Source organism: Lycorma delicatula, chromosome 9, assembly GCF_047948215.1.
Source record: "Lycorma delicatula isolate Av1 chromosome 9, ASM4794821v1, whole genome shotgun sequence".
NCBI lineage: Eukaryota > Metazoa > Arthropoda > Insecta > Hemiptera > Fulgoridae > Lycorma > Lycorma delicatula.
The window spans coordinates 92,961,305-92,977,876 of NC_134463.1; positions in this window are offsets into that span (position 1 = coordinate 92,961,305).

Here is a 16,572-nt window from a genome sequence, read left to right on the forward strand (position 1 = left end):
ACCCCACCCTGGAAGCCGGGACTCGGTTTTGCATTGCCTCCCTCAAACTGAGCCAACCCGAAGGTCACCTCTGCCGGGACTAGGTCTTTCAAGCGCCTGCCTTTAACAATCGCGACCTACAGGTCGCACCTGCCGGAACTCGGTCTTATCAGCTCCGGGGCTCCTGTTTCATCAAGAAAATAAAAAACACAGAAAAGAAAACGGCAAATTATTTTAAACTATGACAACTTTTAAGAAAATACTTAAGAAAAGTTACCAAAAATAAAAGATTTTTCAAAATATTTCACAAAATTTTATAATATTAAAAGAAAGCAAAAAACTGATTAAGTATGATCAATTACCTTCCTACAGTGTAATATACGTCTTAGATTGTATGTAAATATTATGGGAGTGGTAAAGGACGAGATTGTACAAAAAAAAAGTTATATAAAACGTGCTGTAGAAATCTTTTTAATGCGTTTCACCTTCAGATTGCATTCAATAATGTATTCATATATGTATATGAATTTATATTTATACACAGAATGTGACACGAAGTTCTCCCGGGACTTTCATAACTTATTCTACTCGTAAAAATAATGAGAAAAATTCATATAAACATATATCCTTAAATGCTCCGTTTGCGAGTTACGGCTAATGAAAAATTTCTCTCGGATTTCAGCTACCCCGGTGAATTGAGGTCGCAATGAAATTTTTAGGACGTTAATTAAGGGACAGAATTAGTGATTTATTATGGTTTTCGACCTAAAAAATCGAAGAAAATAAACCCCAGAGTGGTATTTAGAAATCTGCGGTGAAAATCAAAACAATGGAGTAAAAAAAATCCTTTTTTTATGTTTGACGTACAATAATTATAATAAATGTGTAATAAACACACAAAAATATTGAAGAAAACTGGTAGAAAATTTAATTATGAACGAAATGATGTAAGATAAATTTAATAAAACAAAGAAAAATTGAAAGATTCGAATTTTATTTAGAAACAGTACTCTAGACCAAAGATATACCAGTTTGTGTAATAAATATTTTTAAAAAACCGTCATTTTCAACACATTTTTTGGCACGATTCTGCACTGCTTTTGTTTCTCTTTTTAGTTCATTAGGGCTGTCCTTAAGTTGGACATTCGCATCCATAATGCGAACAATTAATTCCTCAACGAGAATGTATTATTGTTTAGTATAAAACAAAACAAAATTTTATTAAATCCAATAAACCTATGTTTATTGGGTTTTTATTTTTCATCCATGCCCAGACGCAAAACTCTAAAGGTGTTAGATCCCTCTGGATCCCCTGTATTTATTAAACTCATGCTTGAGAGAAAAATAATGATAAATAAAAATTAAACTTTGTTAAATTAAAAAAAAAATATCAATATATTATAATTTCTTCAGGCAACAGTTTGGTTAGTACAGGAACTGAATCTTAAATTGATTTGAAGAATGCGGGTTTCAAAACAGTCGGCCTCCATCTTAAAAATAGTAGTTGATTACCGTACTTCGTACCAGTAAAAATGTACTTTGCCCGGTTCTTAGCTTTGCCCGGAGGCCGGGAGGCCGAGGTATTTGGGATGCGGTTTCGAGCCGGGCAGTACCGGAGCGGAACGATGATCACAATGCACCGGATCTAATTTCCGTTCAGATGCCCATCTCTTACCGCCGAAGAGGCTGCAGACCCTCGCAATGAAAGCATGGCAGCTGGAATGGGACATCACAACTAAGGGAAGATCCTTATATAGGTTTATACAGGATCTGGGGGGATGGTATGCCTCGAAATCGTTCGTAAGGACAACGAATGCCCGGGTGCTCAACAACCATGTTAATTTAAACCAATGTCTGTTTCGGTTCCGCCTGGAAGCTGATGAGTTGTGCGTCTGCAGGGAGGTCAAGTCAAATGAACACCTGATGTTTGAATACCCTGTTCTTGGGGTGGGACCACTGACCGGGCTACCCTGGAACTTAGAGGTCAAGGGGAAAAATTGGCCACCACAAGCAGGAGTTAATGTGGCGAGAGCCGCATTGTCGGATAGTGTGGGATTTCCTTGATGCGGTTGCTTTGTTCAACCAACATCAGTAATTTACCTAAGGGAAAAGATTCCTACCGCACTGCTGTGCGAAGCTAACCTAGAGATATATATGGCTAACCATCAGCCAATTAAGGTTCCAAGCGCTTTAATATGGTGCACAGGTACTTGCTGGCATCCAGCGACCTAGGCGCGGCAGCGAATTGCTGTCTAGACGTAGTAAATTTTAATTTATGGATGTCATAAATATTTTTAGTAATTGACGGGGTGCGCCTACCCATTTTAGTAAATATATGACAAGTGAGTGGTTGGAACACGTAAGTCGGTGGTGTATGGCACCGCGCTTACTCCGCTCACGCTGTTAGGTAAGCTCTAGGTGCTATTTTGGACACTGGTCGCTAAAATTTTTCGAGGCTCAGTAGCCGTTTGTGGCACAGACATTCCTTCTTATGCTTTAGGGTGATCGAATGGGGTGGTGGCGGGAGAAATGCTAAGCAAACCAACCAATTAGATTTGCCCGACAACTACCGTTAAGAGTTGACCGTATTTCGTTTCTCATTTTTGTATATTTTATATTTTTAATTAAGTAACCAATAATTTTTAATTAAGGCAGATTCAGCCAATCGCGTCGCAAATAACAGTGGCAGTAACTGGGTTGGTTGAGTCATACATCTTCCGACTCCTTGTAAAACTGAAATTCAAAAATACTCGAAAACGGGTTTTAAATATTTATCTGAATAATATTTGCAAGCTCTAATCAAGTGAATATTTCGTTTAGTGTAGTCGAAAATGTGCAATTATCGTTCAACATTTTTTTATTATAGGCTGAAATTTGAGAAAACTGCAAATTGGTTTTTATATATTCGCATAAAGATTACACACACTAAAAATCAAGTTATATCATCATTTGTTGCCCGGAAATTAAAAAATAGTAAATTTCATTGTTACTCCATTTTAACCCTTTAAACTTAGAATTTAAAAAAATAATTTCTTAGTGTGCAGGCACGTACACCAAAAGAAGAACGTGTATACAAATTTTCATATTGGTGGACGTTGATTATGAATCAATCATGAAATATTGAATCAAAAGAATGATTATTTATTATAATTTTATTTACAATCAGAGGTTAATTATTAATAAATCAATATATTTAAATTAAAAAAAAAAAAGGAAATGAAGTCGGATTTGAACTGACGTGCTTTCCCCTTGTAAGATCAAAATATTTCATTAATTAAAATTTTACTTGGCTATAACTCTGAAAACCAATGAAAATAAGTACCACTTACGATATATCGTTGAAAAGCTCTTAATGAAGGCCTATTACTGCAGTTAAAAAAAAGTCCAAAATCCAAATTGTCTTGGATTTTGTGCTTTTTTGGATACTTGGTTCAGTCGATAAAAAGGGGAGGTGCACAACTAGATGTTACAACAGTCCTAAATCCAAAATTTCAACATCCTATGGCTAATCGTTTTTGAGTTATGCGAGATACGTATGCTCGTACCGCACGCCGAAACCAGTCAAATTGGATTCAGGGATGGTCAAAATAGATATTTCCGTTGAAATCAGAAAACCGAAATTTTTCGTGATCACAATACTTCCTTTACTTCGTACAAGGAAGTAAAAAGATTAAAAAAAGATGTAAATAACAAAAGTGGCTTACAAATGTGGTAAAGTAGAGAAAATCCGTTAGCCAACCGATCACAAAAAATCCTCATAAGAAACAGTGCAGTAATGAAACAGTCTAAATGGAATATTACACAACAATGAAGTAAGCTTAATTTTTGCAACAATAGTAAGAGATTATCAATGATCAAATTTTTTGTTAAAAATTAAAAAAAATAATTTTTTAAAATTTAAATATAACTTTAAAGATAAATTTTAATTTAATTCAGTTTAGTATAATTTTATTATTTGAACTTAATAAATAGTAATTTTCGAAATCCAAACTTTATCCCGCCGCCATTTTGCGTTCAGACATCGTACCAACTTTATATTTTATACCATTTTTCTTGTCTTGTAGAGACTTTTAATATTATATATTACAAATGATGTTATTTAAAATATTTGAGTTACAGCCCTAGGGTCAACCCTCCCCCCCACCCGTTCAAAGAAGGAGTTGAAATTTTATTTCTCGTCAAAAGGTAAAGTAGTTGACCGATACCTTATCCTGACATTTTTCTATCTGGAACGGTTTTAAAGTTGTTCAAGGGTTTAAATATTTTTGATTCACTCTTTGTATCTAGATATATTTACAGATAAATTAATGTAAAATAGATTAATTAATGTATTATTGTGGATCAGCTAATATAATATATTTGAAAAATAATTTCAAATTTTAAAAGTAAACCAGCTGCTTATTCTTTTACAGATTATTTTTTTTTATATTAAGCCGAATTCGTTTGTGATATGACAATGAAAGTATTGCAATGAATATGAACCTAATTCAATATGACATGAAAGTAATCAGTAGTATATAGAGAGATAATCAGTAGGAGAATATCACCTTTAAAAAATTAAACAAATGAAATATTTTACAGTTTCTTGTTTAGGGCGTCCCCTTTCTACGTCCTGTATGATGTTAGGTGCAAACCAATTAAAAAAAAAAAATTAGAATTTCAAGCCTCGATAGCCATTTTTGAGCTAATGCCGAAAGAAATGAGACGGTTTTTTTTAATTGCTGGTTTATTTTTACTGATCAAGTTGAAAGAATCAGAACATTACGCTATAAGAATAAAGTACATTTGATCATGTAACTGAAATAAAGCTTTACATATTAATAAAAATCTCACGTCTCATGTTTTGACTATTTGTATTCGTATTATTATAATTTACCGTGTGCACAATAAACAATAAAAAGCGATTCATGCTAAGTAAATGTTCGCATAACTAATAAATTCTTTAACAGCCCAGCCCGTCCGCAGTTCTTTAATATGCTGGATCAGTAACACTGTCCTAAACCTTTTTTTATTTAGGTTTTTTTTTATGACTGCGGTTTTGCAAACCACAGTATTTTATTTTATACGTTTAATAATTTGTTTTTTACATATTAAATTTCAGTGTACATTTTTCGTGAATAGATTTAAATTTCTTTTTTTGAATTCCAAAAAAAAAAGTTTTTTCCTTCTTACTAAGGATAAAGAATGTTTATATGACACATAAAACAATCGCAGAGTAACAGTTAATGACATTAGTGGTAGTAAACAATTGCTCAACGAAACAATTACAGGCATAGCCGTGAATAAAGAAACTTATGCTATAATATATAATTAATAGATTCAAACATAAAGAATAAGAGGTGAAAAAAAAGAAACTAAAAACCTTAAAGGTGAAGATAAATGTAACATATTTTTCCGGACTGTAAGAATTTTACGAAGTAATGTATTAATACCGTACCAGTTTTTTTTATCGAAAATGAAACTGCGTAATTGAGTAAAGTCACTAAATTAGTATATATTTTCTTATTAACTTATAAATATATAAGCAATTTTTAATCCTAATAATAAAGAATAAAGAGTGATTCAAAAAGGACTTAACAACCTTAAAAGCACATAAAAATTTATCAAATCGTTCGGTAGAATGACGCCGGCGAGATTTTGTCCGATGAAGGAAACACCAAAGACTTATTTACTCTGACCAATTCGCAAATTGACATTTCAAAATTTTAAAAATTATTTAAAATATTAAAAAAAAAATAATTTTATTATTATTATTGTATGTGTTATTGGCTTTTCTAAATTCGTGTTAGGTTGTGCTATTAGTACTCTAGATCTCTATATAACTGAATAGGGGTTTGCACGTATTGGAATTGGTAAAATTTGAAGCATAAACTAGCGCCACTAAATGAGTGGTAGAACTACATAAAATGAAACGGCGCATTCGCAGAGTAAGAGTAGGGATAAAACACTGCCCTATCATCACGATTACAGTTGCGGAAGCGTACAATGGTTTTATTTAGTTCCCAGCATCTCATTGTGCTGCGCTAGAGCACGCTTCAATATTGAACAAGTAATTGTATTTTACGCCATAAGGTCCGCTATGTAGTTATATAGAGAACAGTGATTAGTTGCCAGTCCAGCTGCTATTGGTACAGAGCGGATCACTTGTACGCCGGCCGGATGCGTGCAGGCTCTCTCCCGCTAAAAAATCTTTTTTTTTTACTGCTAAATATTAATCCCTTTTTTTTATTAATATAATGGTACTTACGTATTAACGCCACCGCAGCTACAGCTTTATATAAAAACAAAGTAGTCAATCGGATTTCGGTGGAAAATGGGCCGATATAGAATTTAACGTAGATTCAAAACAGACTCTTTATTAATTTTAATAAATGGTTATTTATATTTATTTATTTTAATATTTTATATAACCAAACTTAACCTTCGCTAGCTTCGCTCGCTAACCTTGACTAATTAACAGGAGTGTTTTGATTATTTAAATAATAAATAAGTGCAATAATTACTGAATTTATGAAATAAATACTCAAAAAATTACGGTGTTAATTAGTCAAGGTTAGCGAGCGTAGGATAAGTTTGGTTAAATTATATTTATTAAATAAATAAATATAAATAACCATTTATTAAAATTAATAAAGAGACTGTTCATTTTCCACCGAAATCCGATTGAATACTTTGTTTTTAAATAAAGCTGTAGCTGCGGTGGCGTTAATACGTAAGTACCAATAAAATTATTAAATAATAATAAATACATAATAATAAACATATAGAATAACAATAAAAATAATCTACGAATACAAATTAAATTAAATAATCTGTAAATTAATTGATAACGAACTGCTTCTAGAGGGAGAGAATCGTGGAGGGAGCTGTATGCAGCCGTCTGGTTTACCACTGCGGCCACTCTCTACCATAATTTTATTTAGGGTGTATGTATGTGTGTGTGTTCCACCGTAGCAGCTCAACAGCCAGTAACGCCTTACAGTGGTTCCGGAGGCTAAACAGAAAGAGAGAAAGGGGGGAGAGAGAGAGAGAGCGAGTGAGAGAGTAACTACTTTAACATTTATGTTCTTCCCAAATTATAAAACTTTCAAATATTTGTGTGTTGAATAATCTTTATTGTCCTTAGCAACGGTTTGATTACTTTATCAGCATTAAGTATTATAATTTTATTGCTACAATGCTGAATGAATATTTTTGTTTTTAATGCATGTACAACGATATTTTTTATTATTTTTTTCCACAAATATTTGAAAGTTTTAAATACTTAAATTCTAGGGTCTCATTCTGTAAAAGATACATAAATGACATTCTAGTATGTGGACATGAACAGGATATTGATTTAGTATTAAAAGAATTTAACCTACTTAATGAACATATACAAATTACAAGTTAGCAATAGTATAAACTTTTTGGATTTAACAATAACTCATTTAAAAAAAAAATATCAAAAAAATGGTAAATAAAACCTTCTTCAGGTAGATACCTAAATTTCCTATCAACACAACCATAAAATATCAACCAAATCACATACAAAATCAGTAGTCAAGAATCTTGCATAGTAATAACATTTATAAACTCCAAAGACAGACCAGAATATATAAAAAAAAGCAAAAGATCTGTTAATAAATAATAATTAAACTAAAAACATAAATAAAATATTTAAAAATACAATTCATAAACACTATAATAATATATCAACCATATTGAAGTTGAGATCAAACTGAAAATACGCTTGCAAAATAGTGTAACGTTCTGGATATAAATGTCTGACTTATAATAACTATTGCTTCATATCAATATTACATGAAATAGTTTTCAAAATATATACTTTGTTGGTGTGATTCTTATAATTTGATTTCCACTTCAAAAAAATCCTTTTTAAAGGTTCTGCATTTACTTTTTAGATTAAAGCTTTGATGACAAAAGGTTCTTTTTTAGTTTCTTCATTTTTAAAGAAACATTTCAGTAATGAAAACAAACTGCATATTTACAAAAAAAAAGACTTTATGTTTCAGTTAGGTCCTGTTAGTTTGATATCTGTGTTATATCCTTAGAATAAAATAATATCACGTTTGATGTTTTACCTTTATTATGAATAAGTTATTAAGCTTCAAACTTATAGGCAAAGATATAATGCGACTAGTATTGAGTACAGTTAACTAATCAAGAAAACTTCATATTTAATCATAACCCCCTTAATTATTTTATATTTTGATATTATATTCTTACTTAACTAAAACAAATCACAACGACAGCTATATCAAATTAAACGATTGATTACTACCAGAGATACAACAAAATAATTGTGAGTTAATGAACAGCATCTCATATATATTTAATAAAACATTTCATCTACTTTTATTTTTGTGTATTTATTTTAAATATTTATACTAAACAGTGATACCGATTTAATTTTATGAAACATATGACTTTCTAATGAGTATTCATCTCAATTCATAAGATTTTAATTTTTTAGAGTGCACGAATACCGGATATCTCTAAGGGATCATCTTGATGAGTAATTTGTTAAAATAGTTAGTACCAAGCAATATTCTTTTTTCTAAAGAACCGGTTAATAACAAAGAATCTGCGTAAATTAAATGGCAGCAATTTTTTCATATTATTTGCACATTATATAATAACATATAGCGCTTTTATTAAATATACATATAAATAATAAATTTGTGAAATTTTAGCTAGAATATCTTAATGACAACAGGTTAAGAAAAAAAAACTATACAATAAATGCAAAAATCTTGAGCTAAATGAAAGTGTTTTCAGAAGAAAAACAGGAATTTTGTTTCTTATGCTGTCATATTAACAAGTCTGCTGTTTTAGATAAATCTGTATTACTGTGACATGTTAAAAAAAATGAGAAACTGAAACCAGGTGGTTCAATGTAGGATAAGATTATTATTAACGGAAGTGTAACAGGCAATAAAGATTATGAAATCTTGCAAGATAATGTTATTTTTATTTTTGAGCTATTAAACAATCCTGTGTTTTGAGAAAAATAGGGGTCAACTTAGACATTACCTTGATTAAACTTTTTATGAATTTAAATCACCAAAGGAACAACTTAATAACTACTGCATTCGTGTCATTTGACAGCTTGCAATTTTTCATTATTATGAAACAAAAAAGACATGATTTTTCCTTTAAATACAAATGACTTGAATCATCTCAAGCTGTTAAATATTTGGCCTGAGTTTATAAATCAGAATGAAACTTTATTAAAAAAATATATACTCCATTGGTTAAATGCTGCATGAATGCATAAGAACGTAAGGATAACACTTTTAATTCTTTGAATACTAGACTGTGATTACCAGTGTTCTTTGGTGGTTGGATTTTTATTAACCACATCTCTCAGGAGTGGTCAGCCTGAGTCTGTCCAAGTCTACACATTTACCAGTTCATTTACACACCAGATTGCATACAGATATCTTGGCATCTCTGCAGGGTACTGTTGTCATCGTGTTGCTGTGCTATTACTCTGTAGCCTGTTTACAAAATAAGATAAACTGAATTTTAGTCCACCTTGTATAAGATACCCACTTCAGAATTTTTTCATTCTAACAAGACATATTATTTACATGCATAATAACACATTTCAGCCAGGTTTCTATGTTGCTTGTATGTACTGCCTATAATTTCATTTAAAAAATTTACATCACATAAAATATTATATTCAGCAATCCTGATGCTGAGTATGTATTCAAAATTTGACTAAAACTTCACTGAATGACCAAAAACCATATTTTTTGACCCAACACAAGTGAATTTTCAAAACATATACATTTTCAGTTTTTCCTTAATTTAATGAATACCAAATACAATACATTGATTGTATTTGTAATTTTTTTCATAAGATATCTCGATCATTGCATTTCAAATATTAATATTCTTACCATTATTTTATTCTCTCTAACAGTTATATATGTCCATAATATTTTGTAATATTGTACAGCAGTCAAAGATACTTCTAAAAATGGCAGAGCTATCATTAAAAAAAAATAATAAGCATCCCATGCCAGATTTACTAAGAAAAATGAGGACTGAAATGTTTCCTATTGCCTTCTTCATTGAGTCATACATATCAGAATGTCAAGACCACTGAAAAAAATCGACTAAAATTGGCTGACAATAGACTTTCTGCTATATTCAATACAGGGGTTGGCTGAATAGTTAATATCACTATTCTCAGAGAAGGCTACTCTAACTGGTGTTACCAGTTACCCTGTTACCTTTAAATACATTACAGTTGTAAAAAGAGATTGCGACATATAGTGTGATGCTACATGTAAATGTGTCATTATTTTGAAACAATGGATTACATATACTACTTCAATTCAGTAGGGAATATTCATGTGTTCACATATTACATAATATTAGCATTTTTTATTACATAAGAACTAAATAAAAAGTTTAGCAAAGCAACAAAATTACAAATTTTCTTTAACAATGTTTAATGTAATATAATAACATCATATTATTTTAAAATTCACTTCTATTTGAATATCCGGTAGGAGAACATTACTAAACTTTTCTTAAGATCTCAAAATGTACACAAGTTCAACCCAACAAAGCCTACAAGTTAGAAGGTTACATAAAAATAGGAAAAGAGCTTTTATAATTAAATAAAGAAAATGAAAGCGACTTAAAAGGAAAAGACCTACATAGACAATTTAAATAACTAAGCCTAGTTTACAGGAAACAAGAAACAAAACTAATCAAAAAAGAAGAAAAGAGCTTTTGTCATTAAATAAAGAAACCAAAAACCACATAAACGGAACAGACCTATGTAGACAATTTAACTTTCTAAGTCTAGTTTATGGGAAATAAGAAACAAAACTATTCGAAAAAGAAGAAAAAAGCTTTTGCAATTAAATAAAGAAAACAAAGGCCACATAAAAGGAAAAGACCTATGTAGACAATTTAGATATCTAAGTCTAGTTTACAGGAAACAAGAAACAAAACTAATCAAAAAAGGTTTAATCACCTAACTAACAGTACTTAAAAAAAGAAAACAATAAATCAGACTTAAATAAACAATTAAAAAACCAAAAGAAACTTTAAAAAAGAATAACGAAGAAACAACCTTAAAGTATTTCATAAATCAATTATTTGTAGTTTCAATGAAATATATTGAGAAATTTTAAAAATCCAGGGTTTCAAAAATAATTCAAAAATTAATTTTAACCTCTGAAACTCGAAATGAAACTGAAAATGTTTAGAAATTGATTTTTAGATGATCATAATCAATCAGTTCAAATCCAGCTCACACAGTGATATACACTCTGAGTTTACAAATCATTAATTCATTTCATTAAAGTTTTGCGCTTCAACTGGTAAATCTCACTACTGCATTATATATTTTGTAGAAATTTTTTGAGGTTAAATATATCTAAAAACCTTCTCAGTTATGCCAAAAAACATGAATAAAGATTTAGTTGCCAAAGATCAGGTTAGTTTTTTGTTTATCCGAAACAAATAAAAATCCTATTCCTCTTTATGTAATAGTTCAGATAAAGGAGAGAATAAAAGTATAAATAAATAGTTTTAATAGAAGTTTTGTCATGATTCCTTATGTGTGTGTGTGTGTGTCTATAGGCAAGTATGAATGTGTGGAAGCTACAGGGACAGTGAATTTACAGTTCAATGAGCTTATCACTAGAAAGCTTCCGGGAATTTCACCTTTTATCCCTGGCTACACCATGTGGGTTTATTTGTTTTTAATACTATATGACTGACGCATGATTTTTTAACTACGTAGATTTTATGAGTACACACAACAAAAATACACATAAGCATACACATGCACACACACACACACACACACACACACACACACACACACACACACACACACACACACACACACACACACACACACACACACACACACACACACACACACACACACACACACACACATATATATATATATATATATATAAAACATGTAAAAGGTACAGTCACTGTGACTATATTTTATATTTCATCAGACATCTGGAATTATTTTATATTTTTGTTTTAATTTTCATTTAGAATCTTTTACACATATTTTGGATTAAAACAAATAAATACCAGTTAATACAATGTAGTCAATGGCACTATCAACACTTTAGTACCCATTAGATCCTAAAAGTTATTATGGCTTAATTGTTTTTCTCCTTATTAATTTTATTTATTGTCATTTGTTAACAGATTTAATAAAACTATAAAAAGGATAGAAATGTATTTGTTCGATTTTATTAAATAATTTAATTTCAAGACGTATATAATTTAATATTTTTAATTTTCATGGTTTTATTTTTATGGTTGGGATTCAATTAACTACACATGTCAGGAATGGTCAGCCTGAATCTGTATAAGACTTCACATCATTTATATGTGGTAGTTAACATCATCACATTGGGCCATTGGATTGCTTATTGTCCACAAGTTGAACAGATTGAAACGTATACATTATAAGTAGAATTTAAAAAAAATTCTTTAAAACTATTGTCCTGCTTGTTATGGTTAACATTTTAGCTATTTCATCATGAAAGTTTTGAATTCAATTACAGTTAAAAATGGATAGTTTTTGATAAAAATTTTCACTCACAAAAATGAACTGTTTTACTACAAAATTTCTTCTAGTATGTGAACTCATTCCATAGACTAGTGTATGAGAGGTTTTCCAAAAATTAATTCTGAAGGACTGTTAAAAACGATCAAGTAAAATTACACATAATCAAGTAAAAGTACACATTCAAGTAAAATTATTTTTAAATGCTTTTAGCAAACTAATAAGTTATTTAGTTATAATACTATTTAAAGTTTAAATCTTTCCCCATTGTTGAGTAACTTATAATCACTGGAGATCAAAGTTTATTCCTTTGTTAAAGAACGATGCCTCTTGCAATGTAAGTAATATATTATAACGACTGACTTGTTTGATCTTATAGTCACTGTGAAACTGTCAGTCAGCAAGGAAAGTTTTAAAACACATAGATACAGATGTAATGATGATATTCTTATACCTAGCTGAAGGTTGTGAGGAGATTTCACAATATGACAGAAGTGTGTGGGCCAGCATTCTATTGAAACAACATAATGCCCTGGGTAAATGAGTCATGTCGCTTATTCTGGATAGCACGTTGCAGTTTTTTCGGTGATTTGCACTTGATATCAGTGTTTGTGCACTCTCAAGGTAAAAAGTCGACAAACAAAACTCCTTTCCAAATGGAAAACATAAGCTTGCATTTTGTCTGTATATATGACCCTGTGTTGAAATCCTTATGTTACTGCGAGTGTTCTAGGCTATATAAATGTATATATATATATATAATATTATATGTTTAAATAAATTATAAAAATTTGAAGAATAATGTTTACTACATACAAAATAATATATGAAAAATTGTATTATTATTTAATTATCCTATATTAGTAATCATCCATATTAAAGAGCAATTTTCTTTTTGGCAGTATTTTGAATATCTATAAAGTGTCCACCATAATAAATATTTTTGTTACTTTCATTTTGGTTTTCTGAGTTATATAATCATTAATGAACTATAATTGGTTTTATAATTGCTATTAGATATGCTTAATATATGTAGTATATACATCAAATGGTGATAAATGAAAATGTTTAATTTCACTTGAAGAAAAATTGGCGGATAATTAATTAAATAACAGGATTATACATCAGCCTTTATATAAATAATAAATAACTATACAGAGTGTATCACAAAGTTTTCCCAGGACTTTCATATTCTATTCGTGAAAATAATGAAGAAAGTTCATATAAACATGTCCTAAAACGCTTCATTTGCGTGTTACAGCTAATAAAGGATTTCGCTTGAATTTCAGCTACCCTGGTGAAATGTTGTCATACTGAAATTTTTAGGTTGTTAATTAAGGGGTAGAAGAAGTGATTTCTTATGTTTTTCACCTGGAAAATTTAATAAAATAGGTCCCAAATTAGTATTTGCAGTAGTTTTTGAGAAATCTGGGATGTAAACCAATAAATGGGGGTAAAAAAACCCTGTCTTTTTTATATTTGACGTGCAATAACTTTATGAAATGGGTAATAAACACATAAAACTTTATACAAAACTTGTAGAGAATTTAATTTTTAACAAAATGGTGTAATAATTTAGTAATATATAAAAATAAATAATGCAATATTATATTAAAATAATAAAAAATGTATATAATATTTGCCGAATTGGATAAAGATTAATCTGATCTCTTCTCCAGGATTAGATAAGTATAATAGCATTCAGCTGCAAACAGGATAATTACTGGATGTTTTAAAAGCTTGCCAAAATGTTGTTATTCCCATTTCTATGTAAATGTGTGCAACATACTTATTTTTAAGATGAAATTTTCTAATCGGTGAAATAATCACAGAACAAGTAATTAATTGATTTCATCTAAAAAATCAGACAATATTGTTTTGCTTTGTAATTTTTTTGAAAAATTGTTAATTTTCTAATAAAAAAAATAAAATAATTTTTAAGGAACATAAACATGAGCTATTCCATAATTTTTCAGCCCACATAAATTGGAACATTTTTTACCAATGTTTAGTAAATAAAAAATTCTTATTTATTTATGTGCTTAAATTTGCAAATGTGAAGATGTAAGATATTTCCAAAAAAATATAAATGCCCACTTTTATTAAACCAGAAAAAGAAATGTTTTTACAGAATATAGAAAAAAAATTTGTGTATGAAAAGGAACATATTAAATCAAGAATGAATAAATTATCATATTACAAATTGCATTATTCGTAATCGTTATTATAAATGTGATATAAAAAATTTGATGCGGACAACACATCTTCCTTGTTCGCCGATTAAATTATATATACACATTTTTCTAAAATGAAAAGTACATAAAATTTTATTTCATTAATAACTTCTGATATTTTTACATATATATTTTTTTGTTATAATTGAATTATCATTTGTTAAACTTTTTTTACAATCAGAGGTTAATTATTAATAAATTAATATATTTAAATAAAAAATAGAAGATGAAGTCGGATCTGAACCAATGTGCGTTCCCCTTGTAAGAAACAAATATTTCATTAATTAGAGGTTTATTTGGTTTATAACTCTGGAACCAATGAAAATAAGTACCACTTATGATATATCGTTGAAAAGCTCTCAATAGAGGGCTAATTACTGCAGTTAAGAAAAAGTCCAAAATCAAATTTGCTTGGATTTTTGGACGCTTTTGGTTCGGTCGATTGCAATCAAAAGAGGAGGTGCGCAACTAGATATTACAACAGTCCAAAATCCAAAATTTCAACATCCTACGTCTAATCGTTTTTGAGTTATGCGAGATTCATGTGTACGTACAGACGTCACGTCGAAACTAGTCAAAATGGATATTTCCGTTGAAATCTGAAAACCGAAAATTTTCGCGATCGCAAAACTTCCTTTACTTCGTACAAGGAAGTAAAAACCTGCAACTTTTATTAAAAACGGATTAGCAAAGTTTGGGGAAAATTTCATAACAGAAGATTTTCATTTTTAAATAATTCTATACGTATTAAAATATATTATAAATTAAAATAAATACATCTTTTTTTAAAAAGAGAAAACTTAAACTTTTTATTTAATATATGTTAACATATGTTAAGTTCATTAAAATATTTAAACATGAAAGAACGTAAAAAATAATTTTAAACTGTACTAAAAATATTATCACAAACACGCAAATTCTGTTAAGAATGTTAATTACATTGCTTTCTAAAAATTTATTCGTGCGATTCCCAATTCGTGACTCAACAACATTAAATTTCCCAACTCGTCACTTCTGATCGGCTTCTTTTTTTTTTTACAATTCCTACCCCATTTCAACGTAACAGAATAAATCATACAAATTTTAAAAGAAATTGTACTGCTGTTTTCACCAGCATAATATATATGTATTTATATATTTTCTTTAATATTTGATCTTGCAACAATAAAACTGCAAAACATACAGATGTACTGTAGTTTATTTATTAATTTTGAATAATAATAATTATTATTCATATTAATAATTTTATTTTTTAGTTAACAACAAGTAATTTTTCTTTAAAGAAAATTACGTTTACAACGCAGCAAGTACTGTCTTTAAATATAACTCGTAAGGCTTCAATGTATTCTTATTTAATTATAAAATGTATGCCAATAAATACATTTTCAGAACAAATTGTATAACCTAATAAAGACGTAGATAATTCCTTGAATGGAATATAACAATTCTTCGTGAATTTTTTTTTCACTTCACTGTTGTAGCCAGATAAAACAATAACTCATTAGGATTACTTTTTCTAAGTATTCAACATATTTAAGATTTCGAAACATAAAAATAAAATGTCTAGTTATAAAAACTTTTTATATACATACGATGAAAAAATCGTGTTCACTTATTACAAAATAACTCACGACTGAGCAGTTGCATCAGTGTGCCGCTTGGACTAGAATTAGCTTATAGACCAAAGTCAAAGACGGTGTGCCTACGCAAGCTGCAGGGTTGCCACATCTTGCAAAGAAAAATCAGTCTCATTACTTTATTGTCGCACCTCGTATATATCAAAGA